Below are 19,215 nucleotides of genomic sequence, written 5' to 3'. Positions count from 1 at the left end.
TTTTTCTTTTATTCTGCTGTCAGGTAGGATTTGGAGCGTGTAAATGGCATAATCATGTTCACATCTCACTGTCTGTTCTGTGTATCTGCTTCACCATTCAAAGAGAAAAAAAAACTTGTTTTCCAGTGTAACCTGTTCATTCTAAAGAGCCGTATGATGCGACACTTGTAGCTGTCACTCTTGGTGCTTGGCTTATGCTTCATTGTCTTAATATTCCAAATAAAACTGTTAAGTGTAATCCACACTGGCCCACGATATAATCTGGACTATGTTTTTGTGTTTCTTACCATGCTGCACTACACCTGTGATGGGTTAGCAGTGAGTCAGGGAGGGATTTCATCAGAAACCATGGAGACATCTGAGAGTTCATGGTGATGGATCACTACTGTCTTATTGTAACTCTACCTCTCTTACTCTATATTCATGTTGCTTCATACTGTGTCAGTAGCATGGCACTTCAATTTTTCTGCATTTTGTTTTAATAACAGAGGAATAGAAACACATTCATCACAGTTGGTGGTTATACACGGAACAGCACAGGCTTTCTGACAGAGGGTTTTGACATGTGACCAACAGGACATCAAAGATAGTGGCACAGTCACAGATTAGCATCAGGTCAACTTCCATCTAGACAGTAAGTTGAGAAAAGGTTTCCAGGTTTGAAAAAAGATTTTTTCTTTAGCAGATATAATGTACGTGATTTTGGGGGGTGGACAGACTAAATGGCTGGTTCAAAGCCTTAGTGAAAAAACTCAAAGGAGGAGCCCCAGAATGATTGTAGCTTATGGCATAGCAGGAATTGACACTCAGGCACCTATACATTGGGATGACACTTCTGGAAATCTTTTCTGCAGAACAGTGTAGTCTATGGACCACCTTGAGTTGTATCTAATTGTGTCTTGTATTGATTGAACTATCATGAGTGTCTACAGGCTTGTTTTACCTTGGGCCTGTAGAACTGATCCCAGAAGAGTGGCTCAGTTGGATTCATTGAAAGCCTCTGAAAACTGAATCAACAATGTGCACTGTACTGTAGAATCTTAAAATTGTGTTGCTCCTTTTTTCTACAATGAATTAGGATTTAACAGAAAACTAATTAAATGTCATATTGAATTGCTTTTCCTCCAGATGTCACGATAGTTTGGACCCATCCATCAGCAGCTGAGCCAGCTGGCAGCTTTTTATCGGCAGAGGGACATGAAACTGCTTTAGATGGGACACAACCCATTCACATTCATTTAATAATATAAACTTAAGTTCATGTTTTTGTTTATTCAACTTTATCAACTTATCTTAATTTTCTAAATTGTCCAATCAAGACCTGAAGTGCCCTTTCATTTCATTTCATTTATTGTTTATTTGACGAGGACAATGCACATTAATGAACAGTTAAGTGATACGCACATCACGTCATGTAAATGTGCCAGATTTAGCTTAGAGCTAATTTCCATCTGTAGTCCTCACATTGACTGACATACCATACAAAAAAACAACAATAGGAAGCTACCTGTGTAAGTGTAAAAAAAAAAGACATAATAGCAGCAGTTACAACAATAAGAAAACAGATAGCAACCTGCATAAATACAAGAGAGGCCAGAGTGCTAGCAGGAGTTATATAAAAAATGAGAAATAAGAAAACGGATAACAATGCCATGCAGCGCAGCATGGCATTGTTACCTGCATAAATATAAGAGAAAACTGAATATTTGCAACAGTTTCACAATAAAATGACAATACATAATAATATATGATAAGAAATAAGGGCTACAGTAGTACTGTATTAAAGTGCAAGTAGATATTTCATTCATGGCTGCAAATTTTAACCATTCTTTAAGCTGTTTTTTGAATGCATTAAAAGTAGGACTGTCTCTGATCGGGGTTGGGAGACTATTCCAACATGTACTGCCCTACACATTTAGGGAGTGTGACCACAACAAACCAGTTTCATACATTTAACCATGGGTCTGCACAACACACAAGAACAATCACACTGCTGCTGAAATATCTTATTACTCAGCAAGAGCTAACAAAATGAAAGCTCACTCACAGAGACCTAGAAGTTGAAGGACTGTCACATGGAGTCCCAGAGAGGAGTCTCAGGCAGAGCAGCTCAGAGAGGGAATAGGACAGAGCAGAGCAGAAGGACCAGGATCAAAAACTCTGGAAAACTTGGTAGAATCTTGAAATCAGCTGTGAACAGGTCAAAGTACAGGAATGAAACTTAAAGTCTGATTTGATTTGTGCCTAGAAAAGAAGGTTGAGATTAATATTTGGATTGATTGGGACTATTAATAAGCCTGTTAATACACTGAATAAAGCATAGATGAAACACAATTGTACTGCATGTAGTGCAGTGTTTTCTGAGCTCTGTGATTCAACCTTTCTCCCCAGTAGACAGATGACCCCCACCCCCAGCCCCCAGCCCAACCACCTCAGCCATACCCACAGTCTCACTCCCCTCACTGTGCCCAGCAGCAGCTATGCAGACAGACACGCGCAAGCTGCCTGGAACTTCACAGTTAAGTATTTGTTCATTTGAAATGAAGTATAAATAGCATGTGGGTTATCGGTTTCAAGTTAGCAACCCAAGGCTTATGAATAATTGACGTTCAGCGAAGAGGAGGGTGAGGGTGAGGATGAGCTACAAACTTTCTGCCGCCTCACAAAGAGGACAAGAAACAAAGAAAAACGGAGCAAAAAACTCATAAACGTACAAGCGTCCATTAATATCCATGCTCTCAAAACATACCCTGGGGTCCCCTGTTAAACCTGGCACAGCAAGAATAGAAACCAAGCAATAACTCTCAAGCAATAAGTTGTGGAATCCAGAGTTGGATGTGGGTCACTGACAGGAGGAGGAGGAGGAGAAAGCACAGATGATGATGGTCTCGTCAGTTCATCATCAGCCCAAACCCTTCAGATTTCATCTCGCCGTGGCCCAGTCGGCTTTGTCTCAGACGCCTCCTTATCAGCCCACTGTGCCAGTCTCCACTGTATTCACCGCTCTATCTCTGCTTTGCACATTGAGCTGCAATAAGCAGTCTCTGGCTGGTTGTTGGCAGCGGCATCAAAAGACAAGTCAAGGGTGAGAACCATCACACAGCTATCAACATGAAAGGTTTTTTGGCCCGCTGCTCTTTGCTAACAGCCTTATTATGTATTTTTATGTCATTTGATAATGAGGGTTCACACAGAAGTGCATTACTTTTTTGGTAACACGCACTTAAAATGCATGGTTTCACATAAGTGTTGTCACATGCTCTCTTGTCCTCTCCGTGCTTTATTTTATGGTGGTAATGTGTGGGAAAGTACAAAATGTTTTGGTGCAGAAAAAAGCATTTCATGAATGTTGAAGGCTGGAGTTTAAAACCCTGCTGACATTTCTAACAAAAAAGTCATTCTGTGTGTTTTAGTAGCCATTAAAGACATAACACAAACCAAACTACATTGTGTTAAAGGGATAGTTCAACATATTTCAAATTGACCCGTTGCCATAATCCCTATACCGTTTTAGAACGGCAGCGCAGAGCCGCAAACTCAGACCTACACTACGGAGGCTAATGGGATTTCTTGGTTTCCCTCATCAAACTCATCAAATACACAATCCAACAACTCCAAAACGCTCTGGTCGACAAGTTGTGACCTACACATTCACCACGCTATGAGAATGACAGAATGTTACGAGACAGAGTTGTTTTCGAGTTGTTGATGAGGGAAACCAAGAAATCCCATTAGCCTCCCTCTGTAGCGTAGCTCTGAGCAGCTCGCGGCTCTGCTCCGCCATTCTAAAAACAGCTTGCACCGACAATTAAAGGTAACGAACCTACTCCTAAAACAATAAGGATTATGGCAATGGGCAAATTTGCCAAAATGTTGAACTATCCCTTTAAAGAAGCTCCTGGATGGGTGGTTTGTGGTCGAGTGGTTAAGAGCACATCCCATCCATGTTGGCAGTGCCCACTGCTACCCAAACAAAAAAAAGAAGCTCTACAGAGGATGAGATGTAATGGATCCATGTCAGTTAACCACTTCCTGTCTGAATCTGTGCCTGTCTATGTGATGACTTTGCTCCTCTGTGAAGATAAAGGCGAAGTGGTCCAGCAGGGTAAAAGGAGCCTTTTTGTTTTAGCGGGTTTAGTTTAGCCGTAAAAAGGTTGTAACTCTCAGCAGAGTACGCAAATAAGCATATTTCCCAAAATGGTGAACTATTTCTGTAAGTTGCAGCATTTCTGGTAACAGGGTCAGTATTATTTAGTATTTTTAGCTTTTACTACACCAGTAATACCTGTGAGGCCAGTTTTACAGCCCCATTTTCTCAAAACATCAGCCGAGTGTGGGGAAAACTTTCCTCCTGTTACATTCTTCTCAGCTCATCTGACTCCTGTCTCACTTGAGAACTAGTTAGGCCTTTCATTTCCTTCTCTTCTCATGCTCTGAGCCCACATTTCTCCCCACACACACAGTGCTAAGCCCAGAGCTCAACACAGATACACACCACATGGCTCCCTGCATGTTATCTGCACGCAAACTACAGTAACACTGGGCGAGAGGAGGAGGAAGAGCATGGAGAGAGAGAGAGAAGGAGAGGGAGAGAGGGATAGGTCAGAGAGGAAGAGTAAGAGACACTGCTGCTGCTGCTGCTTCTCCAGCACTGGAGTGCCGCCAAGCCTGTGGCGGCAGAGTGAGCGTTGACCTCCAGTTAACCTTACGTGGATGCACATACACAGATACGCACACACTCACACAAGACTTGCATCCATATTTCATCGCAGAAATATATCCGCCTGACACTGTTTTACACCCACTGCAGAGCTCACCTCCCAGTGGCTGGGAGGCCTGAGGGAGGGCCGGGCCTGGAGACGAGCCGGCTCCTCTTCCACCGACTGAGCAACAGGGCCAATCGCACAGGCGTGTGGAGCCGAGGACTTGAGGCAGCTTCAGAGGCAGAAAGAGGAAGAGCCACCAGTCCAGCTTTGTCTCGCCTCACAAATTTATTGATCAGTAACTCAGCTCTGACAACATCTGCCGCAGCTGGATCTTGATCACGAAAAGCCAAACTGGCAGTGTTGGGGAGACTTAAAGCAGAAGTAAGCAATCCGGTCGTTTTGGCTAATGCTGCATTCCAGGCAGGCTTTTGAAACCGTAAATTACAGCTTCAAGTCAGGACTTACGACTTTGTAGCGTTCCAGGCAACCCACTCGTGTTTTTCCGACCTGTTTTACCTGTGAAAGTCACTATAACGGCCACTCGTAACTTCCGACCCGTGAACTCGCACCAGATCGAACTGGTACGACTTCACATATCGGAAAAACACGAGTTACGGGTTGCCTTGAACGCACCATAACGTCTTGTCAGCCGATGGAGTTAGCAGCCCCCGCCCTCGTCATAGATCTATTGGTCCTCGTCCCTACGTCACCACCACATTCAGGTGCATCCATTGGCTGCACACACAGCCCTTTATGCCGTTCTCTCTCCTCATTGGATAAAACTTGTAGGATACGAGAAAAGTTTTCTCCTCGGCTCAGAGCAGAGGGACTGAGAGACCGTGTTTCGGTCCAAACACTGTATGTATGTGATTGCTGTCGGAAGATATAACTATTTAAGACTTATATTAACACAAAAATATCGCTTACTTCTGCTTTAAAGCCCCAGTATGTAACTTATTTGGCTTTTTATTAGCAAAAATCAAATATTGCTTTCATAAGTACGTGTTTCATTGAAGTCAAATCACACCCGTATACAAATGAAAGCTTTCTCGTAGCCTACCTTAGAATGAGTTGTTACAAGTCGTTACAAATACATAAGTGGGCGACGCACCGAACCTTGGCTGCCATGTTGCATGGCAATTTTTTACGTTCAGTGGCAGCGTGACCGTAGGTAACCACAGAAACTCAGCAGAGCTGTCGGCTCGGCCTGTTAAAACTGTCACCACTGTGTAGTGTGAGGAAGGACGGAGGCACTGGTGTTGCATTCAGGTGCAGTCAGGCAAACGGCCGTCGGCAAACCAGGTAAACAGTACGACATCACCATGACAACATATTGTCACGCCTGTATTGTTTTGCCTCGTGCTGGCGGACCACTTGTTTACATACAGTAGACACTTGTTTATCCTGTTACATGCAGCGTCTGTTGTCTGTCTGACATCTGCCCGATTTCACGTGAATGCAACATCAAGAATACATTAAGATATGCAACCGCACCGCTAGATGGGGCGAATTCCTACATATTATACCTTTAAACTCCATGTGGTTGAACTACATAGCTTAACTACAATTTGCTGTAACTTGCTGGTAGTTAAACTACATTCATATTTTGTGCTGTGTCAAGTATTTCAACTACGTTTTGGGTAATTCTTTTGTAGTTTAACTACTCAATTTACAAACTACAATTTTGGACAATAACGTGAAATATTTTTTTATTAAAAAAAAGACCTATATAATATACATTTTAGCATTATTGTGTTCTAGAACTCTCTTTGAAAAAAGGCATGATCTCAACTAGGCTACTTTGAAAAAGTAATTTGTTATAGTTACTAGTTACTTTCCCCAAAAAGTAACTGAGTTACTACATGATATAAGTAATTAATTACAAGAAAGCAATTGTGTTGCGTTTTTATAGAGTGAGGCATATTTCTGCTGGCATGTGAAGTTTTTGTAGGCTATTATATTTAGTTTCATAAACACCACATGTTGATTTATTTAACTCTGAGTTAAATGAGTATTGCTAAAGATACTTTTTTTAGCTGCAGTTTTACAAACTACATTTCTCAAGGGGTAGAATTGTAGTTTGTTCATACTACTGCCAGGCTGAACTACATGTAAAGTAGCTTCCCCAACACTGCAAACGGGTTACAGTAAGTGGTAGTTTTACCTCGTGGCCTTTGCCCCCTACAAATTCTCAGACCCCCTGCAGAGTTGACTCCCCACCTGTCCAACATCTGCTGGCCAAACGAAAACCTGCTTCTGCTTCACATAATCTGATTATAGCCAACCCCCCTCCCCCATCCAAACCCCTGCTTTAGCCTCCTTCTTCGACACCCCTCTTTCTTCGTCAGTTTCTCTCCCCATCCCCTCCAGAGAGGTTGGACCACATGTGAACAGTCAGTGAACACGGCATCTGGACTGACCTCTTTTTTTTGTTCTCTGGCAGAGACACTGGAAAATTTCAGTGGGCATGTCCTGTTAATTCCTCTCTCTTTCCCCCCTCCTTTGCTGTTTCTCATTCTCCATTACTGTCTCCCTCCCCGTCTCAGTCTCTCTCTATAGCTCTGTCTATGCATATAGATCATGGAGGGAATGCTTTATTTATGAACAAATCCAACTTAGACACAGTATGTCCTATATCTACCCTCTTATTTCCCTTTCTTTCTGGTTGCCTGCTCTCATTTCTATTATGCCTCTTCTCTCCCATGTCCCTCTCCTTCATTGCAGTGTATCATTGCTGTTTGGCTGGCCTCTGCATAAACCCTGGGCTCGCTCAGCAGCCATGCTTACTCTCACCATCGGCCTCCCCGCTGCTGAGCGAGCCTCCGGAAAGTTCTCCTCTCGCTGAGGGCTGGCACCGGGACCCGGTCCATGTATGTGTTTATGGAGTTCGGACAAATTCCTTCCTCCGTGCTCCCTCTCTTGTGTTGCAGACTTGTCATGCGAGCATTATATTTAATCCCTCATTCCCAGTTCAGGCAGCAGCGGTGTGGTGGAGGAGAAATGGGGCTTGGAGCTGGAGCTATGGCCTCTGTGGTGGCTGGAGCACCATTATGGAGGCAGCAGGACGGGCAGGCAGTGGGTTCAGATAGGCCTTGTGGTGGAGCAATGGGAAATGTGGCCAGGCTGTATTTTCTTATAGCAGGGTACTGCCTGGGTCATTGGCACTGGGAATACTGGTCACTTTGTAATTAATTGAATCATGATTAAACTATTCCACTCCACTGGCTATTAGGTTCTCCACTAGAGGTTGGAGAAATAACTGGGGCTCTGCCTGCCTCTTTGTTAACTAGACCCAGTTTTACCGTGCCACACTGTTCAGATGAAGTAAAACAAAACACAGGAGTTCCACATACAGTGATTAAAACTGGCTGTTAGTTCTCAGTATTGAAAAAAAAAACACTAATTTAAAAGCAGTGATGGGAATAACAGCATTTAAAATAACGATGGCTCTACTTTTTTCTGTAACGAGTCAAAAAAGTTACTGTTTCCCCGGTTACAACGCCCTTATGACAATAAAATGTGCCGTTACACTGTTACCTGACTCAAGAAGTCCCATCAGAAAATAATACACCCATTGACGTTATATACACTTTTTTTTCAGTTCATCAACTGGTTGGAAAAAGCTGTTTATCTGGAACTAACCAATGCACTCACTCCACAAAGGCAGACTATGCAACGCACTGTATCACTCCGCCTATCAGCTGTTTAGATCAGCAGTGTGTGGAAGAGGTGCAGTGATACAGTGCGTCATGGAGCCTGCCTGTTCGGATGAATACTGAGTTAGTTGGTTAGTGCAGCAGTTAGATAAACGGGGGTTAGGGAGGGAAGTCCAAGTCATTTGACATATACGCAAAACTTACTTTCCTTGTAATTAATTAGGCTACTTTTATCATGTAGTAACTCAGTTACTAACTCAGTTACTTTTTGGGGAAAGTAACTATAACTAATTAATTTTTCAAAGTAACATGCCCAACACTGTTTAAAAGTATCCGAGGGCTATGGTGTAATGTTGACGCACTACCTGCTTTGTCACACACACAAAATGGCCGACTTCTTGTTCAGTTAAAGGACAATTCCAGGCGAATTCAACTCTGGGGTGTATTTTCATATCATTTTAGGTCTAAAAGAATGAATCTGAAGATTTTCAGTTTAATTGCTCCTGTTTTACGGTAGTTGCATCTGTCCCCGCATCCCCACGGCAGCAATGAATGGGAGTGGATGTGAGTTCCGCTGTTTAGGCTGTTTCCAGCCCTCAAAGCCGCAATTTTTTTCCACAGACAGCGTCAGATGGCGACTCAAACATGCACCGAGAAGTTTATTTACTTCAAGCAAGCCGACATGTTTGTAAAACTAGATCTAATTCAAAGTCTCCCGGAATCTCGCGCGAGACCCAGTTGCCGTGCGCGGTGTATTCAGGTGCAGTGGGAAAAGCTCCCGTTTGTGTCATAAACACAGGAATATCAACTCTTGACTTGCTTCAAGTAAAAAAAACTTCTCGGCGCATGTTTGAGTAGCCACCTGACGCTGTCTGTGGAAAAAAATGTACACTTCAAGCAAGTAAAGAATTGATATTCCTGTGTTTATGACACAAGCGGTAGCTCCAACTGCGCCTGAATACACCAGCACTGCAACTTCGGGCTCGCGCGAGACTCCGGGAGACTTTGAATTAGATCTAGTTTTACAAACATGTCGGCTTGCTTGAAGTAAATAAACTTCTCGGTGCATGTTTGAGTAGCCATCTGACGCTGTCTGTGGAAAAAAATTGCGGCTTTGAGGGCTGGAAACAGCCTAAACAGCGGAACTTACATCCACTCCCATTCATTGCTGCCGTGGGGATGCGGGGACAGATGCAACTACCGCAAAACAGGAGCGATTAAACTGAAAATCTTCAGATTCCTTCTTTTAGACCTAAAATGATATGAAAATACACCCCCTAGTTGAATTCGCCTGGAATTGTCCTTTAAGGCCATCAACCTACAACCTAACAACCTGAACCTTGAACCTACTACACACCATGATGTCAGGAGGTGCTGCCGTCCAGCCACTGTTGCCCCGCCTCCATGGAACAACCTTTAAAAAACATACATTTTCACCAGGCCCAATGTGTGTTTGAGTTTCACTGGTTGTGATGTTTTATAAAAAATGTTGTATAAATTCTCCGGGAACCACTGCACCACGCCATATTACCACCCATTAAAGTTTATGGGCAGAACATCTGAGCACTCCCAACATGGAGCATCATTAGCATAGCTGCAGAGCTGGGAGCGATTGTTGTATAGCTTGTCAAAAGCATGTAGCCTATAGGTTTTTAGTCTGCCTGTGACTTTAATATGTTTCTTGTAAAACTAAACAAAACAGAACAAAAAAAACCTCTGATTTCAAAAAGTCAGATTTACAAAATCAATGAGTGGTCTCATTAAGGTTATATGCTGTCATTCCGACATCCCACCACTCCGACATCTCACCATTTAGACATACCACCACTCCGACATACTGCTATTCCGACATGCGACCGTTCCACCAATCCGACAAGGTTTCAATAAGGAAATGTGCGTTACTCGACAGGTGACTCCCTTCTTTAAAGCCCCTGTACAGACTATTCATTTAGTGTTGATTTTGGCGGCCCCTGTGGACAAAAGCGGTGGTGTTTTTCCGGAATGAAGACTGCATTTCCCACTGTCATGAAGACGTTTGTCTGGCCGGTGTGTGTAGATTTGTTTTGGAAACGTCAGAAAGAAGACGGGACTTGCTTTTTTTTTTTTTTTTGCAGCGTAATGTATCTATTCGTATTGTTTCGTCAGTGGTCCGACCCAACCATGCCTTCCAGAGGTATAGAATTAGACTACTTTAGCGTATCTTCACACTGATGGGCTCATTTGCTGTTGTAGGTAACAGAGACACATCAGCAGAAACCAGAGACTTTTGTGTATCCAGTTAAAAGCTCCGTACAGGGGCTTTAAGACATGCTGATAGAGGAATACCCACATGGTTGTGTGTAATTACGCAGCAGAGCGCAGACAGGGACTAGTCTGCCAGTCTAGCCTCTACCTGGTCTTTTTTTACTAAACTAAGGAGCCCTGTTAGTCTATCATAATGGCTGTACTCTCCTCAGCCTGGTTTCATCTCTGTCTTCATCAACATTTAGCTTTGTTTTGGTCAGTTTCAGCCCCTTCTGTAAATGTTTCTTATTCCTGATGTTGCTTGTCATAGGGATCCAATAGTGAGGGACTCCTATTCACAAAATGTTAAATAAACATTAACATTGGCTCAGGCACTTCTCTCAGCAGCCCAGCTGCCTCCATCCTCATTTCAGAACCATGAGCTTGCACAGTAACACACTCTGAAAGACATAAATTGACACTGAGCAAAACATAAATGTCAAGTCACCATATAGGTTTCCTAAAAAAGTTGTTAAGTTTGCTGCAAACTCTAAAATATCATCATTTGTTCTGTTGACAGAGTATGAACAGTAATGAAGTGCAGCTGCTGATTAAGGCTATGTACAGTACGTGCGGTATTTCTCTTCTTCGGATCATCTTAACACCACTGCGCCTGCCAGACAGACTTGACTCAATATCTTGGCTGTGTTTCGTCTTCTTTTCCTGAGTTGAGTGATTACACTGTCATCCACAGTTCTGGCGTCCCATGTCCTCTGAAGTCATTGAGAGCAGATGCTCCATGACTTTGGTAACCTCAGAGACCAAATGAACAACTAGCGATAGTTTCCGTCACAGTGAGAGCATCTCCTCTGCCAACCCTGCCTGGTCGACCAGTGACAGCGACTGACAGGCAGCTGGTTCTCCTCATTATGGCACACAGACACAGCAGCCTATGTATCTTACTTCAGAAGGTTGTTTGTACTACTTAGGACGAGTCACTGTTGTTTTTGTTGTGTGTTCCAGTAATGACGATAAGTGTCCTCTGGCTACATGCATGATCTGACTTTGACCTCATGGTTTTGTCTGAAGTCACTCCCTCCTCCCTGCTCACTATCCTGGCAGAGCTGTAGACGACTGTGTGTAAGCTCTTTGGATAAAAGAAAGAAGACGCAGAAAAAAACACTTTCTGACACTTGGATAATTTACTTAGCACAATTTTTCCGTTTTTCAGTGTGACTGCAATGCCAGTTCCTTTAATCACTTTATTCATTTATCATTTTATTTAATAAAAGGCTGCCTGCAACAGAACACAAGATTTCCTGAATGCACTGCAGGCCAGGATGACATTGTTGTTTGATTTTGGTTTCTTAACAACACAATTTAAAACCAACAAAATCAACTGTTCAGTATTCTACATCAAATTGATGTTGCCATTAGAAATATCATCCAACAACACTGGTGGCCAGCTGCACGCCTGCTGGGTCACTGCTGGAAAAGGCAATGAATTATTTGTTAGTAACTGTAACCACAGTGGAAAAATGCACACAAAAAAACATCCCCTTCAACTTTAATAATGAGAAGTATCAGCAGCTATAGCCTCTTCCTTCACTGCTGTGATGATGCCTTCAAGGCTCAGAGACGGACGACATGAAAGAAAAGCAGACACAAAAGAACGAGGAGATGAACAAGACTGTGTTGCGGTTTCTTCTCTTCTGACCGAGCTTTCCCAGAAGAGTGAATCAGCCGAGGGCGACCACAGAGGAGCCCAGAGGCTTCTCATCCAGGCCCCAGGGTCATATATTTATCTTTTCCATGGTATCTATGGTCCATGGTAACTCTGCTCTGAGGATATAACCATAACATATGAGCTGCAGTGTTATGGGGTGATCTGACTGCAGATCAGATCGGAGGCCTATCAGTGCTTCAGATGCATGAAGCACTTTTATTATGAAGCATTGCAGTGTTTTTGTTTCAGTGGAAATTTGAACAGTAATTTGAGTTGCTGTTTCTTTTAGTCTCTGTTATACTAGAAAATGTTCTTGGATCTCTCTGCTCTTTTGTCAGTGAGTCTCGCCTTCACATCCTGCAGGGAGGCTGCCCAAAATGACCGCAAGTCATTGAGCAACTCCGCTGGAGCTGCAGCCTGTTGTGTAACTTGCTCGAGAGCTTCTGTGAATATGAACCAGTAACTTCTGGTAACAATTTCTCCAACTATTCTAACACATCCTGACTCAAGAAGTTGCTTTAAAACAACTTTTTACCAAATAATGACTCACAACTTGAAGTCAATAATAAGAACATTTCTTGGGTATTACAACTTTGACATTGCCCTGGCTGTCATGCTCTGTCTGTCATTTACACAATCACATACACTGTGGTGCATTTTTCATGTGAGTACTCGTTTGAGCTCCCAGACAGTAGCTCATCAATTATATATTAATACACAGCTGAAAATAATCCTCAACAAATACACTACTGTTTGAGTGGCATGTGTTTAAAAACCACAGTTCCAAGATGTGTCAGAAAATTATTAAGTCTCTCATTTAGTTTTTTCCTTTTTAAATTTGTATGGAGGGGTCTTGGCCATCTGAGAGGCAGAAACAGGCAGAGTGAGTCAAAAAAGTGTTGAGACTCACATAACATCATCATTGGTTTGAGTGGCTTCATAGGATTTGTTGACTGTATGCTAGCCTAACACAAATATAGAATACTTATATATGTAACCTTTAAATAATAACTTTATTTATCTACCAGTATCTCAACAAAATCACCAGGTGCTTGTACAAATAAAAATGAAATAGAATAAATTAAAGACAAGCAGAGAAAACAGCAAACAAACAACCCCAAGGAATCCTGTGCCTCGTGGTATTTAAAACACTAAGTTAAGGGCCAAGTCATGCAGCTTTCAAGTTCAGCTAAATCTGTGATGTGTGATCTCCTAGTACCTGAAATCAAGTGTAAACTCGCTGTGGACCATGTACAGTTGTACCCTGGAGGGCTGCACTCTGCCATGCTAACGTTTTGGACTGCTGAGAGATGGGTAGTGAAACTGGACAGTAGAGAGTCCTTCCTCTGCAGTTTTTTTTTTTTTTTTTGAAAGCTTCCTTCCTCCCTAAGGTCAGTTATCTTTTTGTGTGCTTTTTTCAGGAAAAAAAAAGCTGTTCTTGTTTTGACTGTTTGTTTGAAGTCATTACTGGATCACTTACTCTATGTTTTACTGCCTAATAAAATGGTTTTGGTGACTTGGATAATATACAGAGGGCAAATGACGGCCAGAACAATGAAAATAAAGTCCAGTTTTTTTTTTTTTTGAAAGAACCTGGAATTAGAAGAAACAGTATTATATTTTATGTCCAAATTTTTCCACTTTTAATTGCTTGGATGTTTTGGCATAGGAACTATTTGTAGTTATTCTCAACCGCCAAACATTCTTGTTTGGCGAGTGAAGGTCACTTAACAAGAGCGTTAGCCACCGTTATTGTCCTAGTCTGGGAGGTTATAATGTGAGCAGCAGGTTGGAGGCTAGTGAGTCACTATCGGAACGTGACAAAATGGACTACCCAATAATCTGACTTATTCTAGAGGGTTATGGTTAGGTTAGGTCGGAGAAATGGGAGGTCGGACTAATGGACGCAAAAATATAGAAATGTATGGTGAAGAAGAAATGGGAAGTTGGAAAAATAGGAAGTCGGAAAAATAGGAAGTTGGACAGACGCCATGCGCCCCAAGATGGGTCGGGTGGTTACAGTAGTATGCTAACTTCAGCAGAAGAAAAGACATGAAAGAAGCAAGAGTAAAGATTGGTGTTGCTTTTCCACTGCTGGACACTGTTTTTGTAAAGCAATAAAGTTTGACGCTGAACTTGCTTCATTTCTTTTGGACTGTTAAACAGCTGTAAATGCTAACAGTGGCTACAAAATAGCTCCCTCATAAGCTGTGCACTTTCTTTGTCAGTTCAACTCCAATGGCACTTATCCAAGTTATTACCCAAATCCTATATATTCTATTGCAGATACAAGGAATGCACCATTTTATGTGTGGCAGAGGATGTTAACATATTCTAAAGTACTATTGATTCACCGATAGTGGAAGTGGAGTCAAGTACACTGTACCGTGTGCACTTGCAATACATGAACACTGACTTGCCAACACCTTCCACTGATTGCACTGCATCCATTGTATTGATGTATTCAGTGTTGAGTAGATCTGCTGGACCAGAGGACTTCCCTGTGCAGCCATGCTGTTAGACACCCTGCTTCAATGCAGCCAGTCATTCTGCTCCCTGTTGAATGTATATTTGTAGAATGATGTGTATAGTCTACTCTCCACACTTTGTTTTGCACCACTGTGCCTTCGCACTGCATGTGAGGTCCTCATGTCTCAGGCCAGAATTGGTAGACTGTATGTTAAGTCTCTCCTTTGGTGTCCACAGATTTCTTTATATTTATTAGTGTGGTTCTGAATGTTAAAGAAAAAAAGTACAATGGATTGTGTGTAATTTATCACTGATATACATCAGGGACATGAAATTATTGAAGCAGCTTTTCTTTACTTATTTGCATCATTTTACATGATGATTTTAGGTGTCATCCAAAACCAAATGCAGCAGTAAACCACTGACAAACAAACGCCTTTTGGACTATCTCTGTGGAAATCTGTAGGGTCAAACTGTGCTTGGGTGTGTGAGAAACGGTGTGATGGTGGAAGCCAAGCATAGAGGTAGACAGTGTTTGAGTCTGCTTGTGGTAGAAAGCACAGCGAAGCCCTGCAACAGGAAATGACAGAACTCCACGCAGCGGCTAAAAATAACGCACGTTGTTAAGGGAGAACAGAGCCGGGGAGGCAGCGGAGTACAGCAAATATTATTTCACTTAAACCGCAGGAACCAAACTGCGGCCTTCTCTTCAGAGAAAAACCCAGGTGGCTGCCAGGAGAGAAAATAAAGTGCGGAGGCCGAGAGGTGAGGAGTTGAAGCTAATGGAGTTGAAGGTGGGGTGTTGGTGATGGTGGAGTTATGCCCTTCTGCAGTGACTCAGTTGACACACACTGTTTTGTTTTTTTGTTTTGTTTTTCGCTTCTTTCTTTCACAATGGCTTCCACAGCCGGCCGTGACTTCACTCTGTTACCAAAAGTAGGAGGAAGGGGTGTGGAGGAGGAGGGCTGTAATGTTGGCATTAAACTGAAAGTAAAGTCACTCAAATTCCCCCCCACCCCTCCCACTACTCCCACACACACACACACACACACACTGTCAAGCTCAACACACCCTGGCAGTCAGTGGTGCCGAGCTAAGAATGGAGCACTCCTGAAGCTCACGCAATGTGGTGTGCTGAAATTTCCTGCAATAAAAACTTGATTGGGAAGATACCCATTAAAATGTGTGAGGAGAGAAAAGAGCCGAGAGCCTGCCAGCCAGCAGAGCAGAGGAGAGGAGGAGGAGGAGGAGGAGGAGGAGGAGGAGCTGGTGGACGGGGGGGTCTGTGCCGCTGACCACTGTGCTACCCCCCCCCCCCCCCCCCCCCACCACCACCACCACCGAAATATATTTTGGCTTCTTTTGCATTCTCTCGCACTCCCCTTCTTTCTTAAATAAATGTTGTTTTCATTTAGCACATGGCAGCGCTCCCTCAAGCTCTTGAGTTTCCCAAAGCAAAAGCTATTTCCTGATTCACTCCCTCTCTCATATAATTATTCTGCTGGCCGGTACTTCTCAGTTCTTTTTTCAGGCCTTCTCTTCTAGCACTGCCTGTTCTGTACTCGGGGTGACATCACAGCCACAATGGGGCAAAGACGTCCAGGTTTGTACTCTATGGTTCACAGGTCAGAGCTGCTCCCACTTGTTCACACATACTTAATGGCTATTTGCGCTGGCATTGCTTTAAACCTGATGTAATCTTATGAAACACGTAATGAAAATCTGGCTGAATCACGTGTCCTCCAAATACAGTCATTTAAGGTGAAGAATCTGAATTTAGCATTTAAAATCCTTAAACATGCAGTTTCAATTGAGTGTACATTTGCACAAGTGGGTGTCTGTCCGTGTGTTCGGGGGTGTGGGTGTATCGCAGGAGAGCAGAGCCGGGGTTGTTACAAGACTTTTTTCTGAGCTCAAGCAGGTCACATGGTTAATATGTTAAGGGCCCTTGTTAAAGACTGCAGTATTCACCCCATTAATGGCCACATTGTTCCTGTTGACACACACATTGGTGCACACACTGAGGCTTTTTATGCCAAAACTGTTCTGAATCACTCATAATGTTCCCTCAAATCTGCTGTTAAAAGTGCACGCTCTGTCGCATCGACAGCGCTTTATAGCCTTTCCACCTATGTTGTGTATATTTTCTAGGCCCTCTCTCCAACTCTTCCTGCTGGCTGTGTTGAGCTGCGTTCACACTCATCTCTTTCCTTCTCTCGCTCTCTCTCTCTCTCTCCCAGCTGTGTGCTTCTGTCCTGGTTCCAGCTGTTGGGGTGTGGCTGCTGCTGGCACCATGAAAAACCGCCACAAACCCTGGGACGTTGTGCTCATTAATTGACTGGCTGTAAAATGAGAGGCAGGCTGCAGATAGACATATGCTAGATAGTTATGTTCTGCATGCAATGTGCTATTACTGCGTGCATGTTAGCACAATGACTGGCTATAAACTACCAACAAATATAAATACAATGCATCAATCTCATGGATAATATACTGTATAATTATATAGTCTAACAGCAGTGGGTTCTATCTGTAATGTCAATGGTGTCCTTCATCCACAGCTTTACTGTTTGGGTTCACTCTTAGCAATCTCAACAACAGCATTAAGAACAGACGGACAAAGCAGCAAGCTTTTGCATGCACTGGCTTATTAGTCAACATTTTCTTTCATTAGATCCTGGAATGATGAGATAAATGGAATATTGTACAATGTTGAATATAGGAAAATTGACTTCTAGATAGCCATAAACATGTTGGATCCCCAGCCCCATTAACTGTATGGACTAAATATTTTATTTTCCCAACATTCAGTGTTAATCACAATTTCACCACACCCAGGAAGTTCTATCACCCCACCATTCTGGTCTGCAAAACCCTTTCTCTTCAAAACATTGAGAATGAAGAGAAGCAAACCCTATGCTATTTTCTATTATAGCAATTATTTAGGTAGAAATACTTTTAAATGTTCCTTTGTATCATTAGATTCCTCTGTTTAATGCCATGAAGGCAAAGGTGGGTTGATAAATGAAGAAGTAATGTCAGCTTTATTACCGTAACTGGAAATTGATATGTAATGATAATTTTCACTCTTGTGTACAGGAAAATTCATAATGATCTAACAGTCTATATAAGCATCTTTAGTTATGAAAATGAAAATTGTTGAGTGGCTTCTGGATCCTGCAAGTGGACTCCACATCAGATGAGCAGTGAGCTAATGCCACCATCTTGACTGTTTTTTCATATAGTATCAATGGGAACAGCAGATTGTATTTAGGACCTTATGACCAGTTTGAGTCATTTGTATGGAACTGTGAGCTGAACTGTTGTGTTCGACTTTAAAGTGGAATACCATTGACAGAAAGCAAAGCTGCTTTGAATTTGTGAGCCTCATAATGGGTATTCAAAAGGTGGAGTCCAAAATGCTAGAAGCTATCCAGCTCATTCAGTTTTATATGACTCGTCTGGCAGAGCAAAAGTTGCATTGCAGGCATTAATGGCTGTTCTGTCCTTTTATTTATTTTTCTTTCTTTCTTTCTTTCTTTTCTTTTTTATCCACGTCCTTATTTTATTTTTAGATTGTCCCCTATGGGTCCTAGCTTTGGAAAGGCCTTTTGCCCTGACACTGGGTATTTCCACTCCTCTCTTTCACAACAACCTCCACATCCTGGGTGGCCTGTTTTAATCTGTTTTATGTGAATGATAGAGCCAGTTTGAGAGCTATGGCTTGTACTGCTGTGACAGCACAAGAGGTTTGCGTGCACTGTAGGAAACCAAGTTATAATATATTTCCCTCTGACTTGGAATTATTTCAGTGAAAGGCTACAAACAATCAATGCCTTTGACAAAAACAAATAGAAACAGGCTAGGACAGCATCAAAATATTTCTGTCTTGATGCATCAGATATTTAACATGATGGTTTGGTTTGGTGTCAACATATATCTGATGCAGGATTTAAAAACTTCCAACTTTCTTCCCATGTTTTCATGTTAAGTAGTGCTTAGTATAGCATGTAGAAACTACAAAACTACATTATGCACTGTAATGGCAGGAGCGATCCTATACCAGTCTAGAGGTCAGTCGGTGTGCATGCAAAGTGCTGACCTGAGTTGAGCGAGCACATGTGTTTGTGGGGTAGCCTACATGTGTGTTAAGTCAGGAAGCATGCATGTCTGCATGACTTGAAGTGCATGTGTGGTCTGACAGTACTGGCTGGTGATGAAGAGGGATCTGTTGGTCAGTATATTATGACGGCAGGTCAGAGCAGGGCTTAGCACTACTGACCCTGATACAACACAGGATAATGCAGATATGGAGGATAGCCAGCAAGCAGCTGTCGTCATCATGGTTACAACCGCCAAATAGTGGCACACGCTGTCTATAAGCAAGTTGTTGCGCAAGAAAGACAAAATGCTTGTCAATCAATGCAAGCATGCT

At 42.6% G+C, this 19,215-nt stretch overlaps 1 protein-coding gene across 1 annotated transcript in view; it reads right to left on the bottom strand.

The window, feature by feature from the left end:
• Positions 1-19,215, bottom strand: part of tmem254 (transmembrane protein 254) — a 312,289-nt gene that overhangs the window by 66,796 nt on the left and 226,278 nt on the right. The gene's annotated exons all lie outside the window — the stretch shown is intronic.

Source organism: Trachurus trachurus (assembly GCF_905171665.1).
Source record: "Trachurus trachurus genome assembly, chromosome: 15".
NCBI lineage: Eukaryota > Metazoa > Chordata > Actinopteri > Carangiformes > Carangidae > Trachurus > Trachurus trachurus.
Note: the sequence above shows the minus strand (reverse complement) of the source record. Positions and strands in the feature narration are given on the sequence as shown.